The 16,377-nt window shown below is 37.7% G+C and overlaps 1 long non-coding RNA gene across 1 annotated transcript; it reads left to right on the top strand.

Annotated features, from left to right (window-relative positions):
- Nucleotides 1–942: 942 nt before the first annotated feature.
- LOC125461237 (uncharacterized) lies at nucleotides 943–11,401 on the top strand. The gene is made up of 4 exons (XR_007249436.2): nucleotides 943–1,391; nucleotides 1,965–2,042; nucleotides 4,468–4,575; nucleotides 5,201–11,401. It is a non-coding gene; the product is annotated as an uncharacterized LOC125461237 (long non-coding RNA).
- The last annotated feature ends 4,976 nt before the right edge of the window (nucleotides 11,402–16,377 follow it).

Raw genomic sequence — 16,377 nt, 5'->3', positions numbered from 1 at the left:
ACTTCAGCATCGTCTCTGACACAACTTCAGTGTGGTTCTACCTCCTCTGGGTTTGGGCTACCTTGTTCTGCAAGAGAGAGGGAAGTTTCTCAGTGAGAGAGGTGCAATTGTCATGCTTCCTCCTTCAGATCAGCTGTGATTATATCTGGAGAATGTTCAATCTATCCGTATCGCTAAAAATGGATGTAATTTTTTCAGATTGGGCTCCATTTCTACAGAGACTCCAGATTCTATTTTTTCACTGCAAATTGATATATTAACCAAGACAGGCTTGGGTCAAAGAGTTTAATTTTCAGACATGGAATAATTGCTTTATAAATGGTTTCACAGATATACACATTTGAATTGTAATAGTGCTGCTCTAACAAGTCACTTTTTGCAGATCATCACATTTTAAAGTACATTTTAATATATTCCTGAGAGAACCATTTACAAAAAAAATGCACTTTATAGAAATTTTAAGGATTGTAGGCTTATCACAAAGGTTGACCGAAGTATTCCTGGGTCACCATGATTAATAATGACATTTACATATCATGCTTTACCTGATGCTTGACAATCATGAGCCATGTGTTCTGAGGATATTTCTAAAAATGTGTATTAACTGTTATTTTGCTAAATATAGCAAACAAGTAGAATATATCACTTTAGAAATTGATGTGCTTCTTTGTTTCCCCATGTCCACAGGTTTAATGGTTACTTCACAAATGTCAGTTCTAATGTAATGCAGTGAACAATGTTCTCCAGTAATTCAGCAAAACAACTAGTTACGCAACCTATTCAGAACTTGAGAAGAAAGCATTCATTGAAAAGATGCACAGAGTACATCTCACTGGTTCCTGACAAACAATGAATTTAGAGGCGTTAGAACACTGTAATGTGACAGTCAGCTGTTCTTGATCATTACATGTAAGTGGCTTTATCATCAGAGAATCACAGAATTCTACAGTGCAAAAGGATGCCATATCACTCATCGTTTTTGTGTCAGATTTCCTAATGAGTAGTGTACTTAACGCTATTCTCCTGCCTTCTCCTAATAACTCAGCACTTTCACAAATAACCATCTAATTTCCTTCCAAATGCTTCAATTTAACCTGTCTCTATCACACTCTGTGTATTGCAGATCCTAATCTGTTGTTGAGGGAAAAATAGTTTTCCTATGTTACTTTGCATCTTTTACTGACAACTTAAAACCGTATCTTTGAATTCTCCTCAACACCTTCACTAATTTTCTCAATCTTCATATCTATCTTCACAACTGCAATTCTCCATTCCCAGAACCATTTTCAGAAGCTCCTTCTTTATTCCTTGCAATGCTTTCACATTAGCCCTAAAGTGTGGGGTACAGGATTGGACGCAATATTCCAGCTAAGGCCAAATTAGCATATTAGGTAAGTGCGGCATAGCCTTCTGCTCTTTTACTCTATGTCTCTACTATTAAAGCCTAGAAGACTGTTATATCTTATTAAGGTACATGTTACTTCTTGTTAAAGCACCCTAATGATTGTTATTCCACCATTGTAATTCAAATGGACCCTTAAGACATGTCAAAGCAAGAGGAGAAATGGGCGATTATGCTCTTATCATTATCTTACTAACTATTCTCTCAAACTGTCCTATCACTTTTAATAATTTAAGCATTTGTGATGTTTCTATGGCTTTAAGAGATGTATTCTGTCCTGTCTGTATTCATTTTCTTTTCAACTTCAAGCCTTCTAAGAGAGTTCATGTGTGCTATTAATTTAGTGGTTTTCCCTCTTCTCAATGTGGATTTTTAACTCTACACTTTTTTCTCCTGTCACCAAATCATCTATATTTTCCAATAGGCTTAGTAGCAATATTTTAACTAGTTAAAGTAACTTGTAATTAACTGCCATCATGCAATAAATTACATCTTATTAAGATACAAGCTACTTCTTGTTAAAGCACACTAATGATTGTTATTGTACCATTGTAATTCAAAGGGACCCTTAAGACATGTCGAAGCAAGTGGAGAAATGGGCGATTATGCTCTTATCATAAATGCAACCTGACTATCCTTGGTAAATATCTTTGCTTAATCCTGTAATGTGCAATGGTGAAAAGATCCCTTTGATCCAACAGAGGAAACTTCCAGAAGCCTAACAGCTTTCACCTTTAAGGAATTTACTATTTTTGTTTTTTAATGTACCCTATTTTTCTAATCAAACTGTTCAAATGCCTGTATACCAGGTGGGACTAATTACTCATGCAGACAGTCAACAGCTACAAGCCCTTGAACAAATGTGCAGTCAGCAGGAACTTGTGGAAAGATTAACAGCAGGTTTACACCTTTACTACAGACCCAGTAAATACAGAAGAAGCAATGTGAGCTGAAAGGAATAGAGGAGAACTTTCAGTGAGAGGCTTGTCTAGGAAGTAAGCATACTGGCATTTACTGAGTAGAGACAAAAATCCATATTAAATGAGAGCAAACCAGGAAATTGAACTGTTTTAGAAGGCCTGCAGTTAAAATAGAAGGAATACACACAGCTCACAATGGGCATCGATGCCATAATGAACAAATACCATGAGGCACAGGGAAATCAACGGTCACTGTGAAGCAGAATTAAGGTGAGAAAAGGGAAAAGTTAAAAGCTAAAGCAAATTAAGTCTAATAGAAGACAACAGTTTCAATACTTTTGAGTTGCCACAAGAACAAGTGATCCATTATTGAACAATGGTTCTGGTGGTAAGAATTTATTAAGGTCACAGGCACCAACTTTATTTGAGGAAAAAGATATGTATTATGACAACAACAACTGCACCTCCCAGTCGCGAACCATTTCAACTCGCCCTCCCATTCCTCAGACGACATGTCCATCATGGGCCTCCTGCAGTGCCACAATGATGCCACCCAAAGGTTGCAGGAACAGCAACTCATATTCCGCTTGGGAACCCTGCAGCCTAATGGTATCAATGTGGACTTCACCAGCTTCAAAATCTCCCCTTCCCCCACTGCATCCCAAAACCAGCCCAGTTCTTCCCCTCCTCCCCCAACTGCATCCCAAAACCAGCCCAGCCTGTCTCTGCTTCTCTAACCTGTTCTTCCTCTCACCCATCCCTTCCTCCCACCTCAAGCCGCACCCCCAATTCCTACCTACCACCTCACCTCACCTGTCCATCTTCCCTGGACTGACCTATCCCCTCCCTACCTCCTCACCTATACTCTCCTCTCTACCTATCTTGTTTTCTCTCAATCTTCGGTCCGCTTCCACCCCTCCCTATTTATTCCAATTCCCTCCCCCCATCCCCCTCTCTGATGAAGGATCTAGGCCCAAAACGTCAGCTTTTGTGCTCCTGAGATGCTGCTTGGCCTGCTGTGTTCATCCAGATCCACACTTTGTTATCTCGGATTCTCCAGCATCTGCAGTTCCCATTATCTCTGTATTATGCCTCGAGCAGGTGAAAATTGAGAAATTATACATTTTGCCAGTGAAAAGTGGGAGACTTTCATTTTGACATCAGATGTGTGGGAAAACTTTTCTGTTTAACAGAATTTATTGCTACATGTACTGTACTATTCAAAAGATTTAAGATAAGGAATGTTAGTTAGACAGATCACATACACAAGGCAGGTTCACCAGACCCGAAATGTTAACTCCGTTTTTTCCTATAGAGATGCTGCCAGACCTACTGAGCTTTTCCAGCAACTTTGTTTTTGCTCTTGATTTACAACATCCACAGTTCTTTTGGTTTTTAGTTAGACAGATTGCTATTTAGAGAAGTAAAAGTCTTCGAAGAAAAGATGTAACTGTAGTATTGATTATTGGAAGGTGTAGTGAAAGCCTATTGGTATTATCATTGGATTTTTAATCTGGGGATCCAGATTCAAATCCCATCACAGTAGATGGTAGAATTTGAATTCCAACAAAAGGTGGAATTATGAGTCTAATGATGACCATGAATCTCTTGCTAGATTTTCTGGTTCATCACCTGCTTCACTAACGTCCTTTAGGGAAGGAAACTGCCATCCGTACTACCTACCTCAGCACATGCCATCAGTATTGTGTCTGGCCTATGTGTGACTCCAGACCCACCAAAATTTGGTTGACTTTTAACTGTCCCCTGGGGTGGGCAATAAATGCTGGTCTAGTCAGCAATGTCCACATCCCATGAATAAATAAAAGCCTTTGACTGCAATTTTTAGTTTTTCCAAGTTTGTAAGAAATACTATTATAGCAGATGTGATATTACAGGTCTCCAGCTATATTTGCAATTAGATATATTTGGAGCACATATGATTGTGGGATGGTTTGGCCAAGAAAATCTGCTCCTTACAACTTTAACAGTCCGGTGACAGAGCTTTGTGAGGAGTTTTAGCTGGAAATTATTCATAATTTCCTGAAACTTGACTCTGAAGCTTCCTGATTGATTTCCTTGAACTTGCCAGCAGAATGATTCCTTGACGTCTAACCTCTTACTCCCTATTTGTGATTTTTTTTTCAGTTCCAGTCTTCACTCCAGGAAAGTTTTCTTCTGTTCTGGAAGATATTCTGACAAGAATTTTACTTGTGAAGTGCCAGCCTCTCTACAACAGAGTAGTTATCAAATCCGGTGAGAACATTTGAAATCTCTACAGTACTCTATTTTTGAACAGAAGGTAGCTATTGTACTCAAGGACTCATTACAAGCTTACATGGCTGTCTTTCACAAACTGGCGGAATTAATTTATTGTTCAAAAAGAATAGTTTAAAAGAATCAAAAATTTACAAATTCTTTTCATGGATTTTCATAACTCATTATATTATATAATTGTTCTTTGAAGTGTAACGTTCCTTTTTGCAAATGTGAAATGAAAGCACTGGGTTAAAAGGGTAAACTTGTCCTTTGTAAATTCTAAAATTTTAATGGAGCATTGCAATCATTTTCTACAAAAACTAGAAAATAAAAACTCTGTAGATTTGTTCATTAATTATTTTTCAGCAAAATGTTTTTTGCACTATTAAGTGAGCATTATAATGTAAAACTACGTGGACTGCTGTGCTATCATGAACTGGACACAAAATTTTATTCAGCTATATACCCAGCAAGTCTAGATCATAAAGATGTATTAAAATGTTGCACCAAGAATTATTTACATCTTTTGAGAGAAGTTACGCTATAGTGCTATGGAATGAAAACAAGCATTGTATTATTGTCATTTTACGTCTCCACTTTTATAGCTGTTCTTGCTTAAAAGTTTCTTCTAGACCCGAAACATCAGCTTTCCTGCTCCTCTGATGCTGCTTGGCCTGCTGTGTTCATCCAGCTCTACGCCTTGTTATCTCAGATTCTCCAGCATTGGCAGTTCCTACTATCTCTGACGTTATTAAGTGTTGACATTGCATCACCAGAGAGATCTTCGTGTTGGCGCAAATGTGTCTGCGCCCTGCAGTCAAGCTTTTTTTTTAAACTGGTTTTCTGCTCAGATCCTGAAGTAAACTTAGTTTCTAATCATTGTTTTTAAAATTCTCTGAGAATGAACTTGTATGGAGAAAGGAACAGCTTTGAACTTAGTATTTTTATAAGAAGTCTCTGCTGTTCTGTACACTGCAGTGGAGGTCAGTTAGTTCAATTGGCTAAACAGCTAGTTTATAATACAGTGTGGTACCAACAGCACAGGTTCAATTCCTGCACCAGCTGAGGTTATCATAAAGGATTCTCCTCTCAGCTGAGGGTAGCCCTCAGATGAAACCACAAATCTGACTGTCTCTGCATGCATGCATGCATGTATGTCTCTGATACTCAGTAGGACACAAGGTATTATGGGATGGAAATTCTTTCCTTAATCAGAAAACACCTTGACTAATTCCCTTGCTTGTTATTATAAAGTAAATGCCAATGCTAAACTACAAATCATGGTTATTCTATTGAACAATTTGGGGTCAGAAACTGAGCAATATTCTGTTTGAAAAGTGAATTAAGTATTTCAGGCAGATGCCAAAAGCTTCATGCTTCTTAAACAAGGGATGATAATTTAGATTCTTTTTGAAGTGCTCAATGTCTAACTGTGATGCAATGCTGGAACGTTGTGCAAGTATGTAGCTGCAGTTTCCTCAATCCATCCATACAGACTTTTGCTTTAGCAATTTCTATCATCTTTGAAATTTGAAAAAAAAATTACATTTTCCTCTGACAGATTTAAAATGTGCTGGTAATACTGGCACTTAGGTTGCCCGAATCTGTGTTGTAATATTCCATGATTCTTGAACGTTCCACCTCTCCTGTCAAAATTACAATGAGTAATGGATACCTCCAATGGAATTTCAAACTGTACACAGTTTAGCATCTTGGTTTACGCATCTGGCTGTCATTTTTAAATATAATTAATGCTACTGGCATATTTCTTGTGTTGCAGATGATACATAATACATGTATATATGCGAGAATAATTTCAAAGAAATTATTATTCCAGACAGTTATCTGTTTGTGTATCAGTCTACTCAATTTGGACAATTGTTAACTTGATGCCTTGGTTAGATGGATGACAGGCCAGCTGCTGGGTGTTTTGAGGTCTTCCCTAACAGGTAGCGGTTTTTGTGTCGATATTGTTTTGAGTCCCTTTGTTCTGGAAATCAAATAAACAAATTAAGACATGTTATTGAAGGGTGGTGGTGTGGAAAGGTTCTTCCTCCATTTGGCAGAGAGTTCATAATGAGCAGCCTGATATAGGGTTGACATTTGATAGACACTGCTCAGCTGAAAAATCATTTGAAGCCAGCAGAGAAACATTAGACCAAAGATTTAATGACTGTTCTGCAGAGAATCATCCTAAAAGAGATTTTATTTTAAGGTTCAGTCTCACATTACATATTAGTCTGACAAAGCAGTTCTGGTCGTCCATATCCCAACAACCTATAAAGTGAACCCAAGGAATGCATCTGACCCTGACAGATTCCCCAGCTGTGCGTTCAGATCCCTTACAGATCAATTGGTGGAAATATTCTCTGACATCTTTAACGTCTCCTTGCCAGAACCTGAAGTCCCCACCTGCTTCAAGAAGACAGTCATCATCCCAGTACTGAGGAATACATATGCAAATTGCCTCAATGGCTACTGCCCAGTGGCTCTGACCTCCGTAATCATGAAATGTTTCAAGAGGTTAGTCATAGCCCATATCAACTTTAGCCTCCCAGCCTGCCTCAATCCCTTAGAGTTTGCTGACTGGCAAAACAGTTCTGCAGTCGATCCATTTCCCTCGCCCTGGAACATCTAGTTAATAAGGATACCTATGTCAGGTTCCTACAAATTGAATACTGCTCTGCTTTCAACACTATAATCCTAACTAAAGAAATCTCAACTCTGAGACCTATGTCTTAGCTCCAGCCTCCGCAACTGAATCCTCAGCTCCTGACCCACAGGCTACAATCTGTGGAGATGGACAACAGCATCCCATACATGATAATTCTCAACACTGGCATCCTGCATAGATGCATACTCAACCCCTTACTGTATTCCCTGCACACCCACGAATCTGTAGACAAATTTCATCCAAACACCATCTACAAGTTTGCTGATGACGCAAGCATTGTAGGCCAGATATCAAAAAATAAAAAGTCAGAATACAGGAAGGAGGTAGAATGCTTGGTGTTGTGGTGCTATGATAACAATCTCTCAATGTCAGCAAAACTAAAGAACTGATCGTTGGCTTCAGGAAGAAAGGAGGAGGACACTTCTCTGTCTACATCAAGGAGCTGAGGTGGGGAAAGTTGAGGATGTCAAGTTCCTAGGAGTGATGAAATCCAACAATCTGTCCTGGACTTCCCACATAAATGCAACAATCGAGAAGGCATAACAACACCTCTTCTTCAGAAGGCTCAGGAAATTTGGCATGCCCATAATGACTCTCACCAATTTTTACAGATGCGCCATAGAAAGTGTTCTATCTGGGTGCATAACGACTTGGTATGGCAACTGCTCTGCCCAGGACTGTAAGAAACTACAAACTGTTGTGTTTGCAGCCAGAACTTCACGAAAACCAGCCCCCCATCCACGGGCTCCATGTACATTCCTCATTACCGTGGAAAGGCTGCCAACATAAAAGATCCCTCCCACCCCAGTAATACTCTCTTCCAACATCTTCTGCCAGGCAGAAGATACCAACGCTTAAACACATGTAGCAACAGTTTCAAGAACAGCTTCTTCCTTGCTGTTTATTAGACTGCTGAATGCACCACTCTAATTTCTAATCTAATGTTGACCTTGCTTTTGTGCACATCCTGTGCAACTGTAATCTTGTATGCCTCACTTTGTCAAAGCACCCTATGATCTGTATGCCCTTATGCTCTGCCCGAACTGCTCACCAAATGAAACTTTTCACTGTACTTGGGTACATATGACAACAACAAATCAAAACATGAATCAAATCAAAGTAATTATGGTAAAATTATGGCTTATTCTTATTTTTGTTCATTTCCAATTGACTATTCAATAAACTTGCTAACACTATGTAATAAGCCATTAATTTATATGAAGTTAAGCCTTCCATTTCTACACTGTATCATCTGGCCTAATCTTGTTCAGTTTCTGGCTTTTGATAACAAAATTTTGATACTGGTGAATTAAATGATCATAATGTCAAGGGAAGATAGTCAGACTCTCTTTTTGAAATGTTCATTGACTGGCACTTGTATGGCACAAATGCTACTTGCCACTTATCGCATGTTTGGATGTTGCCCAGATCCGTGTAAGTGAACAAAAACTGATTCCGTTTTTGAAGAGTTGAGAATGATGCTGAACATTGTGCTATCATTAGAAAATATCCTCACCCCAAGATAGAGAGAAAACGTATTAATAAAGCAGCTGAAGATATTTGGAGCTGGGATGTTATCTTGAGTTACACTTGCAGAGCGATCCCAGGTTTGAGCTGATTAACTTGCCAAAACCCACAACAATCTTCCTTTATGTCATGATTCCCATAAACTTCACTTTTTAGGGCTTCTTGGTACAATATTTAGTGAAGTGTGATATTGATGTCAGGAGCAGTTACTCTCGTTTCTCTTCTGGAGCTTAGCTTTTTCATCCATATCTGGACCAGGGCTAAAATGCGGTTGGAAGCTAAGTAGTCCTGACAAAACCAAAGTGTCAGTGAGCAAGTTTTTTTTGAGTTATTGACATTTGGTAGTACTGTTAAAACTCCTAACTATCCAAAATACTGAAATAAAAACTCTTAGCATCTACACAGCAGTCATGATTTCTTATGTTGACTTCAGTTTTGGATGTTATTTACCTCGATCCAACTCTTTCCTTTACCCTTCTGCTCCTGTATCTGTGGCTGTTGATTCTCCAATGAATTGATTAGATGCAAAAATACTGAATTCTCTCATTGAAATACAGATACATAACCTAGTTGCATGCCTTTCAAGCCTTAAGTTCAATGCACCTCCTTCTGAGTTTGTAGTCACATTTTTAAAAAATTCCTCCTGTGTTTAATTTGTTCTGCTGTTTCTTTATATCCAAACTTCAATTTCTTGGCATACTTTATTGGATACAAATAACACACTATTCAAACAATGGATGTCACAGCTTCTTCATTTTGTCCTACATGGAAATATGTTTAATAAAGGGCTACATAAGTCATGAATAATTATTTCTTCATCATTCTCAAATTTTCTTGTTCCTTGCCCACATAAAATGCAGGTAAATCAACATCTTAAGATATATTAACTAACATGCTTCTTAATGCTGCCAATGGGGGCTTGGTGTTACCACTTAAGTAGGTGGGTTCAAGACTTCTGAACACCATCAGCCCTTCAAATAAATCTAATTTCTGCCTTTCGCAAAGGGAAGTATGTTTTCCTTAGGGCGCTGACTTATCCTCCTACTTTGTTACTCGTACATACTATTAGATAAGTTAGAGATGGTAAAATGCACTGTCAGGAGTTGCAGCCAGACGTTTAGTCTATCAAGTATGAACTGGATTCTGAATCCTTATGAATATTTATGAACAATCTGTTATAAATTAACAATAAAGTTCTCAGTTAGAGAAAAAAAGTAGTATGCCTTATCATGTAAAGAATTCTATTCCACAGCAATAGATTGACAAAACCTTCACTAATTGAATATAGTTATTTGTAATCTCAATTTGGACAGCTACTCTAAAATGGTACTCAATCCTATATCAAACAAATAAAGATGGTGCATTGGCAACAATATAGAGTCTGAATATATTCCAGAACAAATCAGTGACCAAATTCATAAACAATGCGAGTATGTTGTAATTGTGTTCGTATCACCCAGGAATGTTATACAAATTCTTCATTGTGTGGTTTATTTTTTAGCTCAGAAAGGTTCATACTAATTTTGGATATTTTGGTAATAGCATTTACATTTCAGTAACCTGCGATTTTAAGTGATGTTGGAATAGAATTTGACATTGCTTTGTTACATGGTAAGTTCTTAAGGACACCATTGCAAACTGTAATTGTGGCATGTTGATAGAACACCATGGTTTATTATTGTGATATTAACCAGATACTAGTCAACCTCTCTACTGGTCATAACAGCAGCTGGGAGAGTTCACTGATAGCATATTGCATTCATTAAATTTTTAAAAAGTCACGTTGTACCTTTTTATTTTCCCCTCAATCACTGGCGCCTCTCCCCGTTCTCAATGACATCCAAAAATTCTACAAAAGACAGAAATTAACATCTCCCCTGCCAGCATCCTAATTAAAACCCATAATGAAAGAAATTAACTCAGAATTGAAGCCTATTGGACGAATCGGCGTTGTGTTTGATGAATAGCCGTTTTTAGAAGGAGAAAACTGTGTACTGACATTCCTCAGGGGGCAGTGTTCAAAATATATGTTTATACACTCAAGTTCAATTGATTAATAAAGGGTGTAATTTTAAAGTATAGGGTGACAGAAATTTTCCATATAGTGAGGTTTGAAAACTCCCAGAAGATGTTAACCAACTGGTTTAAAGGTCTGACTAAAAGATGGTAGTTAACTGGGGAGTGGAAGATATTATTTTAACCAGTTTTCTTTAAATCACATGGCTGGTGGTTACTGCTTATTGTTCTGTAGATGATTGAGGTGGTTTTCACCAGTGACTGGCTTGGAGAGAGGTATGCGTTTCTGGCTCAGTTGGAACAAAGCCTGATAAGAACAAACTGAGCTGGAGGAAACCTCACCAATTGTTCTTTTTCATTTCTGAAAAGAAAACTCTGAACTGTATTTATTCTTTTGAACAAATATGTTTCCTGCGCAATCTGTATCTTCAAGACTTCAGAGACAGCCATGTTGATTAATAACTTAGCCAATGCAGCAGAACATCAGAGCAAACAAATTCTGATATTTTCCACATTTTATTCTTTTGCTTTTAAAATAATTCATTGGCTCTATTTCCTTTCTCCCCTTCTTTTTTTCTTGAATCTGTGTGCCTGTGTGTTTTCTGTTTTGGGAATATTTATGCAGATATGCACTTAAACTTCTATGTTACTGACTGTGCATGTTAATCAATTATTGCATCTTTACTGATTTTTGTATTGATAATAAATAACTGTCTTTATTAAAAAGCCTGGTTGGTAGCTCTTGTTGTTTTATATTTTTTATGTAGACAATATTTTTAGCTGGTCGCCTTAGTAATTGAAAAACGATATTTTTACTTGTATGATAACAAAGTGTCGAGCTGGATGAACACAGCAGGCCAAGCAGCATCTTGGGAGCCAAAAGCTGATGTTTCAGGTCTAGACCCTTCATCAGAAAATGGACTACAAAATTAGAGTGATTGACTCTTCAAGTCTCAATCATAACAAATTTCTGAGAAAAAAAAGGTACATCCTCATTATAATTCTGTCTACCAAGATCTTTACTGATGGAATCTTCTAAATATGACTCCAGCAGAGTATGATCTTTCCCCAGATGCTATGGAGTGAAATGTTCCATTGTGTGCATCCTCTTTATTGCCTTTGTTTGTATGGTATCATGATTTTTGCATCATTTATTTTCCGTGAAATGAAGCTTGCTTTCCAGAAGATACAGCAACAGATGGGACTTTATGCATTTGAGCAGTTTGGCTGGGATTCCATCCTTACCAAGTGCCTTTCCGTTTGCAAAGCAGTCGATGACCTTCTCAAGCTCAACTGAGGAGAATTCTTCATCTAGTTCATCCGTGGCAGGTAACTGGGAGAGCACTGAACGTGGACTGGCAGATGGCCATCTTGTAAGAGTACAGCTCATGGTAATGTTCAGCCCAGCACATCACCATCTGCTGGTTTGAGAAAGGCTTTAGCGATGGTAAGATTAATGCATCATCTTGAACCCTTTATACAAAGTTATTGGATTTCCTTTGTCATGAGCAGTTTAGATTTCTTGTCATAGGTTAGTCCACTGGTTTATTTCCATATTATCAAGATTATCTGAAATACCTTCAGGTCATGCAGTGTTTCAACTGATAAGTTTATACTGTGTGTCATGTTGTGCATCTCTTTGCAGCAGTGACACATGACAATGAGTCAAGTATGTCTCCAACCAGTCCTTGTTGTGGATTCTGACTTTACCAAGTGATATTTTTGTTGCTTCACAAATGATTGAGCTTAGTGACTTCCAAGCTGGATTGGCACTTCTTAGTAAACCTTTGGATAGCAATTAGGAACAATTTGGAACCATAAATTTGCTAGTAGTATGTCTTTATTGTGCTGCGACTAGAATGTGGTTGATATTGAGATCCGTAATGTACTAAGTGTGGGAGCAGAAGACTGTGCTAATTGCAACTTCTTATTATAAATTCAATTTTTAGGTAACACCCAAAGACTTGGTGATACAGAGTTCATTTAAGGCACAAAGTTCAAGAAGGCAATGTCCCTTATCATTGATGCTGACCGCCCAATGGCATTGAGGCATTTTGGCCATGAATCACTGTCTACCACAATATGTGCATTGAATAACACTGAATTTAGGGCTTATCACCATTGGTCATGTTCCTCAGAATGTTACCTAAGGAGTTATAGAAATATTCTTTGTCCGTGATGCCGACACAGAAAGAGTGGTACACATGATGTTGTCTGTGATCCATAAGATGACAAAAGCTAGGATTTGAGGCACTCTAAAGTTGCTAAACTGATGACTTTGTTGACTATGTGTCATTCAGTTGCTCAGTGCAAAGCTTACACCATGAACACAGTGGTCTTCAGCGCTCTTTCCATGCCAATGGAAAGTATATTAACCTTAAAGATAGAGCCTCTGTCAAAGATTTCTGATTTCTTATAAAATGGCAATGCTTATACCAATCCTGTTTAACTCCTAGATCATGTAGACAGTAGTTCTACACACTCCCAAAGAACATGCCATTTTATAAACTGCTGGAAGACTCACGTTTGAAGCAACTGTAGCAGGCCAGCAATGAAGTTATTATCTATTATTAATGATCTTTAGAATGACTGCAGCTGGTAACAGAGTCAGTGGAACATTGAAATTTACATGAGGTGTGGTTAGCCTACAAAGTCACCAAAACAACATCTAGCATTTTCTGGCCCATGCAAATTCTATTCCACAAATGAGCTTTGGGCAAAAATGCTTGGGAAGTCCCATTATCTGGAGAAATCTAACCTATTTGCATTTGAAGAAGAGCCAACCAGGGAACAAAGCCAAAGTAGTTTCCAATGTTATGTCCATTGCACACAAGTGTGTCAACGAAGTCCAAGAGTTATGTGCAATGTTACAACTTGCTGACCTGACACATTCAGGTTACTTGTCAGCCAGGGCAAGCTTGTATCTTCAAAAATTTACCAGGTTGTCTCTGTATCCCACAACAGATTGCAGATCTCAAAAAATAAATAAATGTGTGATACAACCCTCCATCACTTCAAAGCAGCGGCAATGAAATAGTCTTCAAAATTGTCTAATTTTCAAAAGTAAAAATGTCAAATTAATAAAAACTAAAATCGCTTCCTTTGCCCAATCTATTTGTCAACTGGTAAAGACCTGATTGTGCCAAAGCATGAGATGCATGAAAGGTGGCTACCCCATAAGACAAAAGCAACTCACCGAGGTGTTTTGGTTACTTTAACATTTTTGACATCCACTCAAGTTCTGAATTTTGCGACCAAATTACCTCCAAGATTTTCTCAATAAAAATCACATCACATGTATGGCAGGAAAATTACTAACATATTTTTCAAACTCTCAAAAATGCTGCATTATTTGATAAGAGCTTCAATATTATGATTTCCCCATCAAGCTCAGCATTTGAAAGTAAATGCATTCCATAAAAACCTCAGACTGTGTTTATTACGGGTTGACAGGCCTATTGTGATTGGGCCTAAAGTCCTTAAGCTCAAGCCTACTTGTGAAGAGCAAGGGCACTAATGCAAGCCAGTTCCCAAAAATGACTATCTCTAATGTTTCAAGCCGACTTCCAAACGTTGCGAAGACTAAGATATTCCTGTGAACCTACAAGTGGATTTTCAATGAATCTGGATGAGAAAATAGTCATGCAGATCTTGTGCATTTTGGTCATTGTTATCCAAGTAGATCCAGCAAGTTATGTGAGATGATGACCAGATGCAACAATTCAAAAATAATTACCATCAGTGGGTAGCTAAATGCATCCAACACCTTCCTGGCCTATTGCGCTCTGTCTCATCATTAAGGGACAAACTAAAATTCCAGCAACAGTAAGCACGGAACCACATTTCTGTGTGCAAATCTGGTTTAATTGTAACCATGTAAAAGTCAGTGTTAATAAATTTTAACATATCTGTTTCAAAAGAATCCAACTCAGTGGTATGTGTTATGCAATTAACAAATATAAAACCAGAGAATCACAGCGTCATGATAAATTCACTACACCACACTTTACACACTTTCTAAAGACATAAAGATGGTACAGAGAGTATTTACTTGAAAGGTAGCGGTGATGAAAAATTTCAGTAAAGAATGATGAGATAAACTTTTTTACAGTAGATAATGTGAACAGATGAGTTAATAGAAATGTGCAAATTTTGAATGATTTTACTAACGTGAATAAGAAAATATCATTTTTGCTGGCAGCAGGGTTGAGAACACAAGGACAGATTTAAGGTAATTGTCAAAAGATGCAGGGATGACAGAACATTTTCTTTTAAGCTGCATGTTAATGTGATGTGGAATGCCTTAAAGGCAGTGAAAGCAGGTTCAACAATTTTCAAAAGGGAATTGGATAAATGGTTGTCATGAAAAATTTTCAGGATCTTAGGGGAAGTAGGGAACGCTGTTTATTGGTTTACTGGTTTATCAGCAAGGATAGAGTGAAACCCTCATTCTAATCACTGCATGATTCCTACATGGGAAGAGCTTTCAAAATGTGACAAAATATACCAAGCCACCAAATTAACAATTATATCTTAGCATCATATTTACCCTTTGTACCAACAACGTGGCTGTTCATGTATCGCTGACAATTACCACATTGAATACAACAAGATTAAAAGACAAGCAGTTGGGATGGTTCTGTAATCTTAGGGGCCTTATTCTCTTCTCGGGAAGTAAGTGTCTCACATGGACCAAATTCTTGGGAGCTTTTCTAAAGCTATCTCATGTTTAGGTATGTCGGGAGACAATAACCTGAAGTATATGGAATGTAGTATTGATGTGTAAAACTGTTGTTCCACCTTATCACATTTAACTTCAGTCTTGTATTTTAGGTTACAATTATCCCTTATTTACTATTTTTCTCATTCCATAGATGTTGCTTGACTTGCTGGATGTTTCTAGTATTTTCGGTTCTCATCCAATAGTAGTGACAGTTGAAAATACATTGTTCCTTTAAACTCTTTGCTTTAAGAGTTATTGTGTATCTGTCTGTTTGAAGGAAAAGTGGCTGCTTAGCTGCTCATTTCAGACCACTGAACATATTTTGTGTACTGTATGGCAGTTTTGGGATGGTGTAGCAAATAGTGACTCTGGGCAGTGAGTAATACACTTTCTGTCTTCAGCGTTCAATAATACAGGCCTCCAGAACGCATTTAAGAATCTGTGACACTTTCTGGTTGTGAATGGACACCAGACTGTTGCTATCTCAGCCATTTTTGTATTGTGGAAAAGGAATTCTGCTTTAAGTACGTTCATCATACTTACAATTTTAACATGGAAACAAAGATCATGTTAAATGAAGATTTCACTGTTCAACAAGAAATTTGCTACAAGGCATCTGAGCATGATGGTGACAGTTTTATTATTATGAAGTGATAATACAGCTTTAATGAATACTACAAATCTATAAAACCAGGCTATTCTTAACTTAATGAACTGGCCACATGAAGTGATATTATTGGGTTCATTTATCACAAGGGAGTACAATTCAACAGTTTTATGTGTTGACTAAAATCTGACACCAAAAGAAATTAATAGTCAGCAAGGCCAGTGGTCTCTATCATGCCATACTGACTTGTAA

The sequence above is a fragment of the Stegostoma tigrinum genome, chromosome 19, assembly GCF_030684315.1.
Source record: "Stegostoma tigrinum isolate sSteTig4 chromosome 19, sSteTig4.hap1, whole genome shotgun sequence".
Taxonomy (NCBI): domain Eukaryota; kingdom Metazoa; phylum Chordata; class Chondrichthyes; order Orectolobiformes; family Stegostomatidae; genus Stegostoma; species Stegostoma tigrinum.
This window is presented reverse-complemented; position numbering and strand designations above follow the sequence as displayed.